Below are 18,021 nucleotides of genomic sequence, written 5' to 3'. Positions count from 1 at the left end.
TGCTATATCATGTGGGAAAGTCAGGGAAAGCCTGACCAGGACAAGATGATGTTTGATCAGATAGCTGAAGGAGTACCATAGTGGTCCGTGTAGGTCTCTGTAGTAAGAGCATTCTAGGTGGCTGTCAACAGCTATATACAATTTGTCAACATTCAGTTCAGTTCAGTTCAGTTCAGTCTCTCAGTCGTGTCCGACTCTTCGCGACCCCATGAATCACAGCATGCCAGGCCTCCCTGTCCATCACCAACTCCTGGAGTTCACTCAAACTCATGTCCACAGAGTCGGTGATGCCATCCAGCCATCTCATTCTCTGTCGTCCCCGTCTCCTTCCACCCCCAATACCTCCCAGCATCAGAGTCTTTTCCAGTGAGTCAACTCGTTGCATGAGGTGGCCAAAGAATTGGAGTTTCAGCTTTAGCATCAGTCCTTCCAATGAACACCCAGGATTGATCTCCTTTAGAATGGACTGACTGGTTGTATCTCCTTGCAGTCCAAGGGACTCTCAAGAGTCTTCTCCAGCACCACAGTTCAAAAGCATCAATTCTTCGGCGATCAGCCTTCTTCACAGTCCAACTCTCACATCCATACATGACCACGGCAAAAACCATAGCCTTAAATAGACAGACCTTGGTTGACAAAGTAATGTCTCTGCTTTTTAATATGCTATCTAGTTTGGTCGTAACTTTCCTTCCAAGGAGCAAGCGTCTTTTAATTTCATGGCTGCAATCAGCATCTGCAGTGATTTTGGAGCCCAAAAATATAAAGTCTGACACTGTTTACACTGTTTCCCCATCTATTTCCCAAGAAGTGATGGGACCAGATGCCATGATCTTTGTTTAATGAATGTTGAGCTTCAAGCCAACTTTTTCACTCTCCTCTTTCACTTTCATCAAGAGGCTTTTTAGTTCCTCTTCACTTTCTGCCATAAGGGTGGTGTCATCTGCATATCTGAGGTTATGGATATTTCTCCCGGCAATCTTGATTCCAGCTTGTGCTTCTTCCAGCCCAGCGTTCCTCATGATGTACTCTGCATATAAGTTAAATAAGCAGGGTGACAATATACAACCTTGATGTACTCCTTTTCCTATTTGGAACCAGTCTGTTGACAATATTAGCAAGAATTAAAGAGCTTTCTTCACTAAGAAAGAGAGCTTTACAACTTGCTGCGGTAAAGACTTCAACACTCCCACTTTACAGATGAGTAAAGTACCTTGCCAAGTCCTACACAGAGCACTCCCCAGGGCTACTGGGAACTTGGGTGACTTCTAGTCTCCATAATCATTTGGGATCAACCTATTTTTTTTTTTCTCATGGTACAACATATTTTGTTTCTCTCTCTCTTTTGGTGTTAGTTATTGATTCTGAGTCCTGAGTGTCCAGACTACAGCTGGGTTTTCTCCTAAAGCAATGATTTCCACACCTGATCATCATATTTGCCCCCAATTTTAAAAATTACACATTAAAAAATATAGATGGCGATTCTGATTCAGTGGGCCTGAGAAAGGACCTGCATATGCCGCTCCCTCAGGTATAATCTCCCTCAGGAATTCCAGACTTGAAAACCACTGTAGTAAAAGTGCTTCTTACACTTCAATGTGTATACAACTTGCCCAGGCTCTTGTTAAAATGCAGATTCTGATTCAGTAGGTTTTAGATTGGAAATACTTCATCTCACACAAGCCAGAGATGCTGATCCTTGGACCACACTCTGAGTACCATGGGTCTATACAGCATTGTCAGTAATGGAAATGGAGCAGCTCACTGGGATAAAGGGAATGAGGCACAGTCCAAACCCCAATATAAAAGAGGGTAATTCACCCAACCTCTGCTGTCAAGCATCCACAGATGTTCCTCAAAGCCTGGGCCTCTGTCCCTTGAGAGTGGCCAGATGAAGCTGCTTCTCTGGATGCTGCATAAACAGCAGTTGAGATGCTCTGGCTTGGTAGAGCAGCTTGGGGACCATGACATGAGCCTCTCTCCACCTCCCTCCTTCTCTGCCTAACCAGTGTCACTGTCTGTTATGAGCTGAAGAAAACCCCACCTGCCTGCTTCCTGCACCGACCCCCTCCACTGAACCATTCACCCTCAGTGCCTCTCGTCAGGGTCACCTTCTGTACTGTTACCTGCTTTGTATGAGTCATTTTAATCTTTCCTATGAGATTATAAGCTCTGAGAGGCTGTAGCACCCTTAGGAAGCTGAATTCATGGTAAGAAACATAGAATCTTGACACTGAAAGAGAGCTCATGAAATTCAATTTCCCTCTTAGGCTGTGCTTACTTTTACAATATTCCACAAAGATAATTATGCAGCCCCTGCCATGAATACTGCCTGTTGTGAAAAGCCCATTTCTTCATGAATTGCACAATTAAAAAAAATTCACAGAATTGAAATGTGGCCTTTTCAGTCTTATCACTGGATAGCCAAGAAGATGGAAATAATGCTAAATAACTAGTATTTTTAAGTGCTTACTATATGCTCGGCTCTGTCCTAAATTGTGTGTGTAGTTTATTTTGTTTGATCTTCACAACAATCCTATAATTAACCTCCTTAGAGATAGAGAGGAGTCAAGTAAATTGTTCAAGGTCACACAGCTAGAAAGTGGAAGAGCCAAGATTCAGGGCAGACAGTCTGATTGTAGAGAACATACTGTCTGAATATATTAGGTTGGTACAAACCAAACATAATTGCAGTTTCGGAGTGTGAATTTTAAATCATTCTAACTAGGCTCAAACATAATCTTTATTAATCAAAATAAGAACCACTACAATCAGCACATGTTTGCCAATGGCCAATGAGAAATAAGTTTGTTTATTCCTGTAGTGTAAAACTCCATGCCTTGGGATTTGATGAATTCTTGGAAAGCATTTTCTGCTGGTTGTGGATGCATTTTCTCTGCAAAAAGTTGAGATTCTTGAAGAAGTGGTCAAGAATGGTGATCTTGAAGTCAGTTGGTCAGGAGAATGGTGAATGAAGCAAAACTGTGTAGCCCAATTCATTCAACTTAGAAGTGTTGGTTGTGCAACATGCATTTGGGTGTTGTCATGAAGAATTGGGCCCTTCCTCTTGATGAATGCTGGCTGCAGGCATTGCAGTTTTGGGTGGATCTCATCAATTTCTTGAATTTACTTCTCAGATGTAATGGGGTCGCCAGGATTCAGAAGCTGTAGTGGATCAGACCGATATCTGACCACTAAACAGTGACCATAACCTTTTTTTCATGCAAATTTGGCTTTGGGAAGTGCTTTGGAACCTCTTCTCAGTTCAGCCACTGAGCTGGTCATTGCCAGTTGTCTGGTTGTTGTATAAAATCCACTTTTCATCATGTTGCAGTCTGATTGGAAAATGGTTTGTCATTGTTGCATACAATAAGAGAAGACGACCCTACCAACGATGATTTTTTTTTTTTTATCAGCTCACCTATTGAGCTTTTCCACCTTTCCAATTTGCTTCAAATGCCAACTGATGGTAGAATGGCCAGCGCTGAGTTCTTCAGCAGCTTCTTGTGTAGTTGTGAGAGGGTCAGCTTCGATGATGCTCCCAGTTGGTGGTTGTCAGCTTCTGATGGCTGGCCACTATGTGCTTATCTTTAAGGCTCTCGTCTCTTATGCAAAACTTCTTGAACCATGACTGTACTATACATTCATTACCAGTTCCTGGGCCAAGTGCATTGATGTTGCAAGTTGTCTTTGCTGCTTTGCGACCCATTTTGAACTCGAATAAGAAAATCGCTTGAATTTGCTTTTTGTCTAATATCATTTCCATAGTCTAAAATAAATATAAAATACATAACAAGTAATAAATCATTACCAAAAAAGGGAGAAATGCACATTAAAAGTATGTGTAACATGACCATATTTATTTAATAATATATTCCAACATCAAACAACAATGTTCAACAGTGTAAAACCGCAATTACTTTTGCACCAACCTAATAGACTGGATTCATCCTGGAAAACCATTATGCTCTATCCGTTGTTTGTTTTCATGAGCAAACTCAAGGCCTCCCCAAAGGAAATTCTGTACCAGGGAAATTCCTTCTTAAACAAACAGGCTCTGCTGCAGTTCAACCTAGTCTCATGTGTTGGATTAACCAGACTCCTCCTTGAATGTGGTAGTATGAGTTGATGGTTTCGGAATTCCTGTGACACTTAACGACAGTTTTCATGTTTATAGTCAAGAGTGGAGTGGGGGTGTTCAAAAATCCTTCACCTAATATCTTTCTTTTCAAAAAAATGAATGTTGAATTGGTCCTACACAGTAGAGATGAGCCTCCAGTTTGCTGCTACCCAGGTCACAAACATCTAATGACTTCCCATCCAACTTGGAATCAATCCCAACTCCTTACCATGGCCTACTGGCCCCTATGTGAATCAGCCCCAGATCTAGGTTCATTGGCCCAGATACATTCCTAACATTTGTGGGACCCAGGCAAGAGGTAAAAATTGGGGACCACATTCCATATTTTTAAATATTAAAAATTTAAATCAAGCTAATAAACTATTAAACAAAATATATTATGTTCTCCCATTTTGGCAAACATACCTTTCTAATGACAAAGGCAAAAAAAAAAAATGTGTGAAGCTGTGGTTTATGGATTTATATAACTGAAGTTCTATAAGATATTAGACATCTGAATTTAATTATCATTGTGTATATCTGGGTGTTTAAGAAAGACAAAACTAAAAGATTAAGATTTTTATGTTTTCAAAGTTTAGTTTTCTTCTAAAATAGTCAGATTATCTATTAGGTTAAGAAGCAAATACAGATTGTAATTAATGACTATCAAAGTTTTGAATGAAATTAGTAAAGTTGAAATTTTATTTAACTTTTAAAGCTATTTTAACAATTTTTTGAAAATTAACTACCATTCAATATTTTATAATGTAAAATATGCAAAACTCTGGATCTAGTTGTCTCAGTATCATGCTTCACACCTGTCAACATCTGAGCCTACATGTCTACAAATTTAGGAGAAATATGTATTGATTAATATTGAGGGATGTGTCCATACATAACCTGGAAATACCACCCGAATTTGTACATACTTCAAGAGCCAGGAAATGGATTGGGAAGAGAAACAAGGAAATGGATACTTTGTGCTATGGAGAACAACCTTCATTATGCAGGTATCAACTGTGTTCATGTTTTCTGAGAAAAAGGATTTAAAAGTTAATTGATTTGTCTTTTTTGTAAGCCAAAGTGTTTCCATGTCTCAAAACCCTCACTCACTGTAGTCTGACTAAGGCTGTGTCAGCTCAGCAAAACTCAGACCTTTGCAGTTGGACACAGTTGCCTTTTGCTTTGAGGACACAGAGCCAAAGATATGGAGAAACAATTGTCTGGAACCTGGGTAGAGCAAATAATGAGGGCAACTGTTTAAAATCACAGGTTGTGCTGTTGTAACCAGAGCAGATCACCAGCTTCTGTGTGATGGGGGCATCCACATAGTTGTCATTTCTGGGGATATGTGTGCATGTGTGTGATAATGTAAGGCTTTCTGAAACAGAGGCTGAGGACGGGGTCGGGGGGATGGGGCCCTCTTGCCTGGTATAAGATGGGTATTGCACTGGCCTTGTGTGTGTGTGTGTGTGTGTGTGTGCCCAGTCGCTTTCGAGTCTCTGTGGCCCCATGAACTGTAGCCCACCAGGCTACATTGTCCATGGAATTTTCCAGGCAAAAATATTGCAGTAGGGTGTCTTTTCCTACTTCAGGTGATATTCCCGACCCAGGGGCTGAACCCAATCTCTAGGGTCTCCTGCATTAAGAGGCAGATTCTTTACCACTAGCACTGCCTGGGAAATCCTTGCTGATTTTCAGACACACCCAGCATTATCCTGCCTCAGGGCCTTTGTACTTCTTCATAGAATCTCTGCCCCTAGAACTTTGCATTGCTTGCTTCCTCACTTCATTTGGATCTCTGCTCAAATGTCAGCCCTCAAATAGAGAGGCCACTCTGGCCACTCTATCTAAAATAGCATGCCTGTCCCATCGCTGTCACCCTCTCTGCATTGCATTTCTTTGTGACTCTTACTAATAATTGAAATTAGCTCATGCATTTGCCTTCCTCACCAGGATATAAGTTATCTGAAGAGGGGAGCCCTGTCTCCAGTGCCTGTCTTGGCTGCTCAGTAATATATGTATGAGTGAAGGAAGGAAAGAATTTGGAATAAAATCTTCTTATCACACGGAAGGAATGATTCCACTTTACTTTGAGGTTTTTGATAAGGACTGACATTTGCCCTCCAGGATTGCTTGGGTTCCTAGGTAACAGCTGTGGCCAGGATCACTTTTTTCCCCCTGCAATCTCCCTGAAGCTTTGACTTTCCCCTTCAGTATAATGAAGAACAAAGCAAATGCAACCCTGATCAAATTAGCAATACTTCTCTTACCCCTACCTAGGAAGCTGTTGCTGCCTGTCAGTTATAACAGTGCTTTTTCTATGGCAGAAAGAACAGGGACACAATATTAACAGAGGCCAAGATAATCTGCCTTCAACTAATACCAATTAACACTTTCCTAGTGACAAGACTAGCAGTGAAGTGGTGGTTTTTATATTTTAGGGAACAGATCCATGGGGTTTCATTTTCTATCTCTGGAAGAGAGACTTGAACTAGACAACACACGCAAGGCCTTGGCAGAAGGTTCTTTGCTTAGGAGTTCAAACCATAAGTTTCTGATCATTTCGTTGAAAGACACAGAGAAAATGTAAGAAAGAAAAAAAGCTAGAACCCTGTCTTTGAAAAGCAAGTGAACTTTTATTATAGAAATGCTCAAAGAAGTGACAGTTAAAGTCTATTGACTGATTCCTATATTGTAGCAACTGTCTCCAGTTGACCCTTTGCCTTTCTATTCCAGATTTTCACATCCGTGTGTCTCTTGGGACCCCTGGAGACATTGCCTGGAACTTGGCCAGAGGTAACTAGACTATAAAGTCTCCCTGCATGGCCACTTGATGAAATCTAATATCCATTCATTAAAAATAAACAAAACGAAAAACCTCTCCAAAAAAGAGAAATAAAGAGAAACTTTCTTAACTTGACCAAGAACCTCTACCAACAAGCCCTACAGTTAACATTATGCTTATGGTAAAAGACTCAATGCTTTCCCTGTAAAACTGATAACAAGAGGAGAATGACCACTCTCCTATGTAGTACTGGAGAAGTTCTGGCTTAGGACAGTAAGGCAAGATAAGGAAATGAAAGATACATATCAGAAAGGAAGAACCATCCCTATTTGCAGATGAAATGGTATTTTTAACAGAAAAATCCCAAAGAGTATATATAAAAACCTATAGAACCATAAAGTGAATTCAGCAAGGTTATAAAATATGGGATAAACATACAAAAGTCAACTGCATTTCAATATACCAGCAATTAATATGTGGACACTGAAATTAAAAAGATCATTTGGAGTCACTCAAAATATAAAATACTTAGATACAAATCTAAAACAAATGTATAGAACATGTGTGATGAAAACTATGAAACACTGTTGGAAGACATCAAAGAAGATGCAAGTAGTATATGGAGAGACATATATTCATGAATTGAAAAATCCAACATAGTAATGATGCCAGATATCCCCAAATCAATAAGCAGGTTTAATGCAATATTTTCCCTAGATATAGGCAATATTATTCTAAAATACATGTGGAAAGAAAAATAAAACAGATAAAAACATTTTTGAAAATGGAAAGTGGGGGAAGGCAACTCCCATGATTTCAAGAATATTATGTGACTACAGTAATCAAGACTGTATAGTACTGAAAGGGTTAGACACAGAGATCAATGGGTATAGAAGAGAGAAACCAGAAATATCTCCACACTAATATGCCTAACTGATTTTTGACAGAAGTGCAAAAGCAATTTGATGGAAGAAAATAGCTTTTTCAATAATAGTGCAGGAGCTGCTGGATATCCTCAGGCAAAAAAGTGAACCTCAACTTCAGTCTCACACTTTATACAAAAACTAATTCAAAATGGATCACAGACTTAAATAAAATGCTAAAATATAAAACTTTTAAGAAAAAAAAACCAACAGAAAATCTTTAGGATCTAAGGCTAGGCAAAGAAAGTGAAGTCGTTCAGTCCTGTCCGACTCTTTATGACCCCATGGACTGTAACCTACCAGGCTCCTCCGTCCATGGAATCTTCCTGGCAAGAGTACTGGAGTGGGTTAGCCATTTCCTTCTCCAGGGGATCTTCCCGACCCAGGAATCAAACCCGGGTCTCCCACACAGCAGGCAGACTCTTTACCATCTGAGCCACCAGGGAAGCTAAGGCTAGGCAAAGAGTTTATATATTTGATACCAAAAGCACAGTCCATAAAGAAACAATCAGTACATTTTATTTACTGATTTTAATCAAAATTAAAAACTTTTGTCCTGTGAGCAACCCTTTAAAGAAGGTGAGAAAACAAGCTCCACAGTGGGATAAAATGTTTGTAACCACATTAGCTGACAAAGAAACGTTGTCTTGAATAAATAGAGACCTCTCAAAACTTAACAGTAAAAAAAAAAATGCAATTAGAAAATGGACAAAAGACATACACAGACATTTCACTGAAGAGGGCATGTATATGGCAAATAAGCACATGAAAAGATGTTAAACATCACAAATCATTTGGGAAATGCAAATTAAAACCATTATGAGATATCACTACACACCTGTCCAAATGGTTACAATAACAAATAATGACAACACCAAATGCTGGTGAGATAGAATGGAAGAAAGTGGATCACTCCTACATTACTCGTGGGCATATAGAATGGTACATCCACACTGGAAAAGTGTTTGACCTTTTATTAGAAAGCTCAGTGTGTAACTAGTGTATGACTTCAACTTGGCAGTTATACTCTTGGTCATTTATTCAAGAAAATGGAAACGTGTTCATGCAGAAACCTGTTTGTGAATGTTCAAATTAACTTAATTTGTAATAGCCCCAAACTGGAAATGATCAGTGTTCTTCAATGAGTGAATGGTTAAACAAATTATGATATATTGATATCATGGAATACTACTCAGCAATAGTAAGAAAGGAAACATTGATACAGGAATATGCTAAGTGGAAAAAGTCAATTCCAAAAGGTTATATACTACATGATTTCATTCATCTAACATCCTTGAAATTATAAAATGATAGAAATGGAGGACAGATAAGTGTTTGCCAGATATTAAGAATGGATAGGGGTAGGAGAAGAGTGAGTTTGACATTAAAAGGTAAATACAGGGATCATTGTGGCGATAGAAATGTTGTACTTTTTTACTGTATCAAAGTCAATATCCTGATCGTGCTATTGTACTATTGTGTTTCAATATGTTACTACTGAGGAATCATGGCCTTTCTCTATCATGTCTTAAAACTGCATGTAAATCTATCTCAAAATAGAGGGTAATTTGAGAAAAGCAACACATGTAAGATTAAATGTCTGAAAATAATCAAAATTAATAAAAATAAAAGCAGTGATGTTTTAGTAGAGATTAAATCATACTATAGAGACCTTTCGGTTAAAGCAATATGGTACCAAAATAAAAGACCAATGAAATAGAATGGAAATTCAAGAAGTAGATCTTAGTAACTATGGGAAGGTGACGTATGCCAAAGGTGATGTTTCAACTTCAGGGGAAAGAATAACTGATTTAATAAAAATACTGGCATAACTTGCTTTCCACCTAGAAGAAAACTAAAATTATACTCTTATCTCTCATCACATGTAAAAATAAATCCCAATTATATTACAAATTTAAATAGAAAATAAAAGGCAGAAAATTTTTAGAAGAAAAATTAAGAGAAGATAAGGGTAAGCAATATCTTTTGAAGCGAGTCTTAATTTTTACTGTTTCCCCAAAGACTAATATTTGTACTTAAATATTCACACATGACTTATGAGCCTGGAAAGAAGTGTGGAAGACTATACGGTAAAGTGTTAATGTTGAATCCTAGGTCTGGGGTGAGGAGAAGTATGGGGTCAGGAGAAAGGGAAAGGACAGGTGAATAAAGAAAAGATTGAAGACAAGGGGACAGGTATTGAGAACTTCTTTAAAGGGCATGTATAATATGAACACATTTGTATAAAATTTTATATGTAAGTGTCCATCTGAGCCTAAAACATGTATGAAATCATAGTCACAGAAACATTAATAATGAATATCGCAGAGTCATAGAACTTAAACATCATTTTTTTTACTTTCTTCCTTATCATTTTCTGAATTGTTTGACTTTGTAACAATAAGAATTCCTCATTTGTATATACATATCCTGGGTGTTCATTGGAAGGACCGATGCTAAAGCTGAAACTCCAATACTTTGACCACCTCATGTGACGAGTTGACTCATTGGAAAATACTCTGATGCTGGGAGGAATAGGGGGCGGGAGGAGATGGGGACGACAGAGAATGAGATGGCTGGATGGCATCACCAGCTCGATGGACATGAGTTTGAGTGAACTCCGGGAGTTGGTGATGGACAGGGAGGCCTGGCGTGCTGTGATTCATGGGGTCGCAAAGAGTCGGACACGACTGAGCGACTTAAACAGCAGGAGCATATTTTCTCATACTTCTGGAGGCCAGAAGTTCAAGATCAAAGCATCAGCAGGGTTGGTTCCTTTTGATAGCAAATGAGGGAAGGGTCTGTCCTAGGCCCTACACCTCAGCTTGTGCTGGACATTTTCTCTTTGTTTCTTTATATCCTCTTTCCTCTATATGTACCTGATGTCTTCTTACAACGACCTTAGGCATATTAAATTAGGGCTCACCCCAATGACCTCATTTTAGCTTAATCACCTCCATAAAGACTCTGTCTATAAATGTTGTCACATTCTGAATAACAGGGGGTTAGAACTTCAATGTGAATTTTTTTGAGGGGGGACGTTCAACTTGCAACACTCCTTAAACCTAGATTTGATCCTGGCTCCTTGCTTTGCTGGTTCCCTGGAGGGCTCCATCATCTCTTGTTGGTTCCCCAAATGTTTCCCACTCCTCCTTAGATTCTGTTCATCAGATTCCCTTCAGGGATCCTTTCAGTGTGCTGTCTTTTATCTGCAGGAGCTGTGACTGGCATTACATCCAAGTGGCAATATTGAGGAGACACTGAGATATTTGAAACTATAATTCAGAGGAGAGGCCCAAGATGACTCCAAGGTTTCACACCTGTTCATTTGGTTATTCTCTGGTACCATTTTGTAGATTCTGTGATGGAGGGAAAGGAAGGTAGTGCTGAGAGCACTCTAGAGTTGCCTGGGAGGGAATGATTTTTAGGAGGCTAAGACATTAAACAGTGGAGAGGTAATGGAGATAGCAATTTAAAGATATCTGTATTAATTAGCGCCCTGGGGCTTCTCAGGTGATACGAGTGGTAAAGAGTCTGCCTGTCAGCACAGGAGACGCAAGAGAAGTGGATTCCATCCCTGGCTCGGGAAGATCCCCTGAAAGAGGAAATGGCAACCCATTCCAGTATTCTGGACGAGGAAATTACATGGACAGAGGAGCCTGGTGGGCTACAGTCCATGGGGCTGCAAAGAGTCAGACTTGCCTGAACAACTGAGCAAGCACACGTATTAAATAGAAGGACTTTTAATAGAAATTGCGTTATGACCGAGCAAATTATTCTACAGCATAACTGTGTGTGTGTTTAGAGAAAAGAAGGGAGGAATCAGGGGAAGGGAAAGATTGAGGATATATGAACAGGACACAGAGACAATTCTGGAATTAGGCATGTATCCGTAATAGAGCAAAGCAATAAGTAGCACAGGGGAGAGAAACTGGCTTTTGAGAGGAGAACTCTACCTCTATCGAGAGGGAAGATGAGTAAAGGTTTGCGAGGTAGCAGAGCCAAGAAGAAATGGAGACCTTGTTTCTCAACATCTTTAATTTTATCTCATTTCACCTCTGAGTTGAAATCACAGTTGCTATGAAAAAGTGCTTTTACGTTCCTGATTGGTTGATTGGTTGGTTTCTTATTATAATTTCCTAGAAATTCTAAATATCTAATGTATTACTTTTATGTGCAGAATCTGCCCAGCATTACTATGCATCTATCATGCAAGATAAGTTACCAGTGAATCTCCTCACACGAGTATTAGCACAGTTCTTATTCTTTATGTCACAATAAATGTTGAAAATATCCCCTAGTTGCTTATAGATGTCATTTACAGTTCTTATCTTATTTGTTAAGGTACACACAAATTTGTGGCCATTTTAAATATAGATGAACAGGGACTTTGTGCTTACACTATATATTAATTTGGAAGAGTAATCTAGAAAAAGATTTCAAGCTAAAGAAGTGCCTTTCATTTTATTTCCACAATGGAACTGTTAGGATACATTATGTTAGTAATTCAAAAGCAATACTATATGATGGAGTGGATGTACTAAATATGCCTGGCTTTAAATACATTTTCATCCTGGAAAGACTGGGAGGTCCTCCGGACTAATTCACCTCATTTTATAGATGAAAGCACTGAGGCCCAGAGAGCAAGATGTCTGGGCCCAAAGTCCCATGGCTAGTTGAGGGACTAGAATCCAGAACTCCTACTCCATGGGCAGGCTTTGTGTTCCCAACTGGACTTCCTCCCACTGAAGTCAAAAGAATCATGTTTTAAAAGCATTTGATTGTCTTCTAGGTTTGACCTGCCATGACAAAAGAATTTTTTTAAAACTATGCTGTTTAATAGGATAGTTGCCACACTATTTATAAGTAGCCAAGACCTGGAAGCAACCTAAACATCCATCAACAGATGAATGGATAAAGATATGGTACAGTGGAATATTACTCAGCCATAAAAAGAATGAAATAATGCCATTTGAAGTAACATGGATGAACTTAGAGATTATCATACCAAATGAAGTAAGCCAAACAGAAAAAGACAAATATCATGTACTGCTTATATGTGGAACCTAAAAAAAGATACAAATGAACCTATATATAAAACAGAAATAGACCCCTAGGCATAAAAAGCAAACTTATGGTTATGAAAGGAGAGATGAGGTGGGGAGAGGAATAAATTAGGAATTTGGGATTAACAGATACACACTACTATATGTAAAACAAACAAGATCCTGCTGTAAAGCACAAGGAAATATACTCAATAGTTTATAATAACCTATAAGGGAAAAGACTCTGAAAAGGGATATGTGTATATATATATATATATCCATGGGCATATGTGTGTGTGTGTGTGTGTGTGTGTGTGTGTGTATGACCAAATCACCTTGCTGTACAACTAAAACTAACACAATGTTGTAAATCAACTATACTTCAATTTTTAAAAAGGGCATTCAACAAAGTAACTTCAAAATGAGAGTGAAGCCCAGTCTCCTGTGGCCAGATCTAGATGTTCTAGAACAGGCTGTAGATCTCACTTAAGCAGGATGTATTAATAGCTCACAAATGTAAGTATAATTCCCTCTTAGTCAGTGACCTACTTGATCAGCAAATGAGGAGGAAGTAATTCCCAGGAACGGTAAGTGAGCAGAGCTGTGGCCTCTGGCTGAAGCCAATCAACCCTAGTGATTGAGTCTAAGAAGACATCATTTACGCATTCAACAATTCAGCAAACATTTGTTGAATGTCCCCTGTGTACTAGAAACTGGACTAGGCATTGAGGGTAGAGCAGAGGACCAATCCATTTGGCCACGCTGGGACAGGGAATAACAATCTGTGTAGGAATCAAGGACATATGTGTGAAGGCCCACATATGCATAGGCCCACACACATTCTTGAGAAACCTGTATGCAGGTCAGGAAGCAACAGTTAGAAGTGGACATGGAACAACAGACTGGTTCCAAATAGGAAAAGGAGTACGTCAAGGCTGTATATTGTCACCCTGCTTATTTAACTTATATGCAGAGTACGTCATGAGAAATGCTGGGCTAGATGAAGCACATGCTGAAATCAAGATTGCCAGGAGAAATATCAATAACCTCAGATATGCAGATGACACCACCCTTATGGCAGAAAGTGAAGAGGAGCTCAAAAGCCTCTTGATGAAAGTGAAAGAGGAGAGTGAAAAGGTTGGCTTGAAGCTCAATATTCAGAAAACAAAGATCATGGCATCTGGTCCCATCACTTCATGGCAAATAGATGGAGAAACAGTGGCTGACTTTATTTTTTGGGCTCCATAATTAACTGCAGATGGTGATTTCAGCCATGAAATTAAAAGACACTTGCTCCTTGGAAGGAAAGTTATGACCAACCTAGATAGATACTAAAAAGCAGAGACATTACTTTGTCCACAAAGGTCCATCTAGTCAAGGCTATAGTTTTTCCAGTGGTCACGTATGGATGTGCGAGTTGAACTAGGAAGAAAGCTGAGCACCAAAGAATTGATACTTTTGAACTGTGGTGTTGGAGAAGACTCTTAAGAGGCCCTTGGACTGCAAGGAGATCCAACCAGTCCATCCTAAAGGAGATCAGTCCTGGATTTTCATTGGAAGGACTGATGTTAAAACTGAAACTCCAATACTTTGGCCACCTGATGCGAAGAACTGACTCATTGGAAAAGACCCTGATGCTGGGAAGATTGAGGGCAGGAGGAGAAGGAGACGACAGAGGATGAGATGGTTGGATGGCATCACCGACTCTGTGGACATGGGTCTGAGTGAGCTCCGGGAGTTAGTGATGGACAGGGAAGCCTGGTGTGCTGCAGTTCATGGGGTTGCAAAGAGTTGGACATGACTGATTGATTGAACTGACTTATGAAGGCCACCTACCATATGCAGAAGGCCCAGCACGGATCAAAGACTGATACCAGAGCAGGCTTCCAATAACTTTGTTTATTCAGCACTCCTTGTTTCAGATTGTACTTGCCAGGATCTCATTTTCAGAGAATCAAATATCATAAAGGACTTATTTCACATAAATTCCTCATCTCCAATCCATACCTGAAGCTCTCTTTACTGACCCTATATCCCTCCCTGTTGACATTATGTCTATTAACACTTTCAACCATACCTTCTTCTGTAAGAATTTTGTGTGTTTTGATTAGTTAGAATGATTTTGCAGTAGTGCTGAAGAAAGGTCTTTTTTTATAAAAAACTGTAATAGATGCTGTTTTCTACATGCCAGCACAGAGCTACTTGGTTTATACTTTGCATTGAAAAGTAGGTATGCTTTTCCATTTCATACATGAGGAAACAGAGAAATTAAGTAGTTTTTCTGGAGTACTACAGGTTTTATGGTGGCAGACTCAGCACCCTGGTCCCAAAGTGCATGCTCTTCCTTCTGCACCAAGCCACCCAGGATCCTGGGAATCAACCCTGGAGGGCTTTCCTGAGGAGGCTACACTGCTGGGGAAGTGGTAGCAGGAAGGTCTACATGCTCTGCAATTACCAGTTACCCAGTGATGATCAGTGGAGACAGTGTCAAGTCAGGGCGTGGTGTCCTTTTATCTTAAAACCTATTAAAGTTGCTAATTTTTTGGTAAGCATTGTTTGAGGTTCCAATTAATAATAAGACAGGGTTTAGAATACCTTCGGTTTATTTATATCTTCATATGTACCAGGAATGGTTCCAAGCACTTTATATGAAGTAATTCATTTAAATCTCACAATGGTCCTCTGAGGTAGGTCTTTTCATTACCCTGCTAGATGAGAACGTGGAGGTACAGAGGCTAGGTCACTCACCCAAAGTTATATGGCCAGGAAATGAGAGGAGCCAGGATTCAAACCTGGTAGAATGTTTCAGAGTTCTTAACCAATACCATGTCCACACTTCATCAAGGAAATAATGGAGTAGAATAGATACCCAGGGAAAGAGAGAAATGCAATGTAGTGTGGTGAGGCATACACAAGGCACTGCATAGGTTAGGGGAGAGCTGAGCCTAGGAAGAAAACACCATGACTTCCCCAGTGAAGAAGGCAGAGAATGAACTACTGACAAGAGAAAATGGCTTGTTCAAAGACCAGAGACAAGACACCTAGGCGTCTTCTGATGATTCGTGTGGCTGGAGATAGGGTGGCTCTTGGGAGGGTGGGAAAGGAGACAAGGCATATGCAGGCTGATGTTAAAGGCACTGGAATCGTTCATCGAAGAAAGTGACCTTCCACAGAGAAGCACTGTAAGGGGTTAAGCAGGGAAGTGACACGACTGCATTTGTGTGTGGAGTTTTATGGAGGGGGCAACACTGGAGGTGCTGAGATGGGTTAGAAGGCCGTCACATGCATCCAAGTGAGATAAGAAGAAAGCTTGAACCAAAGCAGTGTCCCACCCTATCGGTGAGCAGAAGGAGGTGGGCTTGGGAGAATCTCGGGAATGTAAAGTTAGCAAGGCTTAGGAGACCAGTTATAGGTGAAGTGAGGGACTAGGAAGAGAATGGAATTGACTCACTTTCTGGAGAATTGGTAGATGCTGACATGGTTCACCAAGGACTGAACTGACCACAAGAGCAATACCACCAGCCAGGAGATGCTGAATGTGCCATTCTAAGTGTTCTAAGCACTTGATGCATATTAACTGGTTTATCCCTAGTAAAAGCCCTAGCAAGGGCCTTCCAGGCGGCTCAGTGGTAAAGAAGCTACCTGCCAATGCAGAAGACATGGGTTCGATCCCTGGATTGGACACAACTTAGCAACTAAACAACAAGGGCCCTGTGGGAAAGCACTGTATTATCCACATTTCATAGGTGAAGAGAGGGAAGCACGGGGTTAAGTAATTTGCCCGTTTGCAGCTGTTGATTGGTAGCGTCAGGATCTGAACTCAGACAGCCTGGCAGCAGATTCTGTGTGGCTGACCACCACACTATGCTCCAAGTAAGACAGTGAGCTCAACTTTAGGCATCTCAAACTTGAGATCCCTGCAGAGTCATCAAATGACAATTTCCAGCAGGAAGTCAGGCACGTGGGCCTGAGCTTAGGGTGAAGATCCAAATTCTTCCTCCAGCTCAAACTAGATACAGTGCAAAAGAATCTTCTGCAATTGGACAGCCAGCAGCAGACACTCCTGGTATGGTCATTTTGGGGGCTTATGGACTCATTATCCCAACTATATTGGGACACATGAACTTTGTGAATAGATTTTTAGCTATATGCTTAATGATGTGGGCTTGAAACTTTGGTAAACACTGCTAGACACCACTGGGCATCAATTTAAGGGAGAGATTGTGGTTAAAAAAATGACTCATCACCTTAGTTTCTTTCTGGAATAAGGTGGTGGAATGATTAAATAGATAAAATACAGCTAGGACTCTCGCTATGTCACATGATTCTGGGTACAGTGAAGAGATAAGCCCTGATATGGAAAAAGGCTGACAGAATTAGTGGGGAAAAACTAGCCTCAAGGTGTAGGAAATAACCAAATTAAATGGGCTGCTTGCAGGCACAAGTCTACTGTGGGCTAATTTGTTTCCTGCAAAAAGGAAAAAAAAAAAAACTCTCAACTCATTTTTGTCTTCTTAAATTTTAAACAGGCACTGCATAATTGCACTCCCCTTGTCTTAAGATTGTTGCTGAAGCAAAGGGGATGGAGGGGAGAAAGAGAGAGAGAGTGGAAGATGGTGGGAGGGTGGAGGCAGAAAGAGAAAGAGAGGGGGGGAGGGCGGGAGACGGTGAGAGAAAGAGACAAGCACAGAGAAGAGGAAGTGCTTTGGGTCCATCTTCATCTCATTGCTTATCAGGGATGCTAATAACATCCCACCTGCCAGGACAACCAGGAGATGGGTATGTTTCATCTGAGCATCTTCTCTTTGAAATATCAGTGCTTGCTCTTTTTCTGAGGAAAATTTCAACTTCAGTTTTCTTTCATCTCTGACTCTGCATGAGAAGCTATAGTTTAACAGCACTTAGTAGACCAACTGATTAAACACTGACCTCATTTGGTGTCTCAACCCAGACAAGATACAGAGAAAGTGTGAAGCCTGTTTTGCCAGGCTACATGTTCATGTTTTCCCCATCCCTCTGGGACATTTGCTCATCCATCATGTATTTGCAAAAGGTTTATTATGTGCCAGGCTCTGCCTTAGATGATGGGAACAGCAAACGGAAAAGCTTACAAACCTCTGAGGAGGTAAGGTCTACAGACCATGGTGC

The sequence above is a fragment of the Moschus berezovskii genome, chromosome 4 (assembly GCF_049115385.1).
Source record: "Moschus berezovskii isolate FMDL1 chromosome 4, NW_MosBer_1.0, whole genome shotgun sequence".
Lineage (NCBI taxonomy): Eukaryota > Metazoa > Chordata > Mammalia > Artiodactyla > Moschidae > Moschus > Moschus berezovskii.
The sequence above is the reverse complement of the archived record's forward strand: the minus strand, read 5'-3'. Positions refer to the sequence as shown.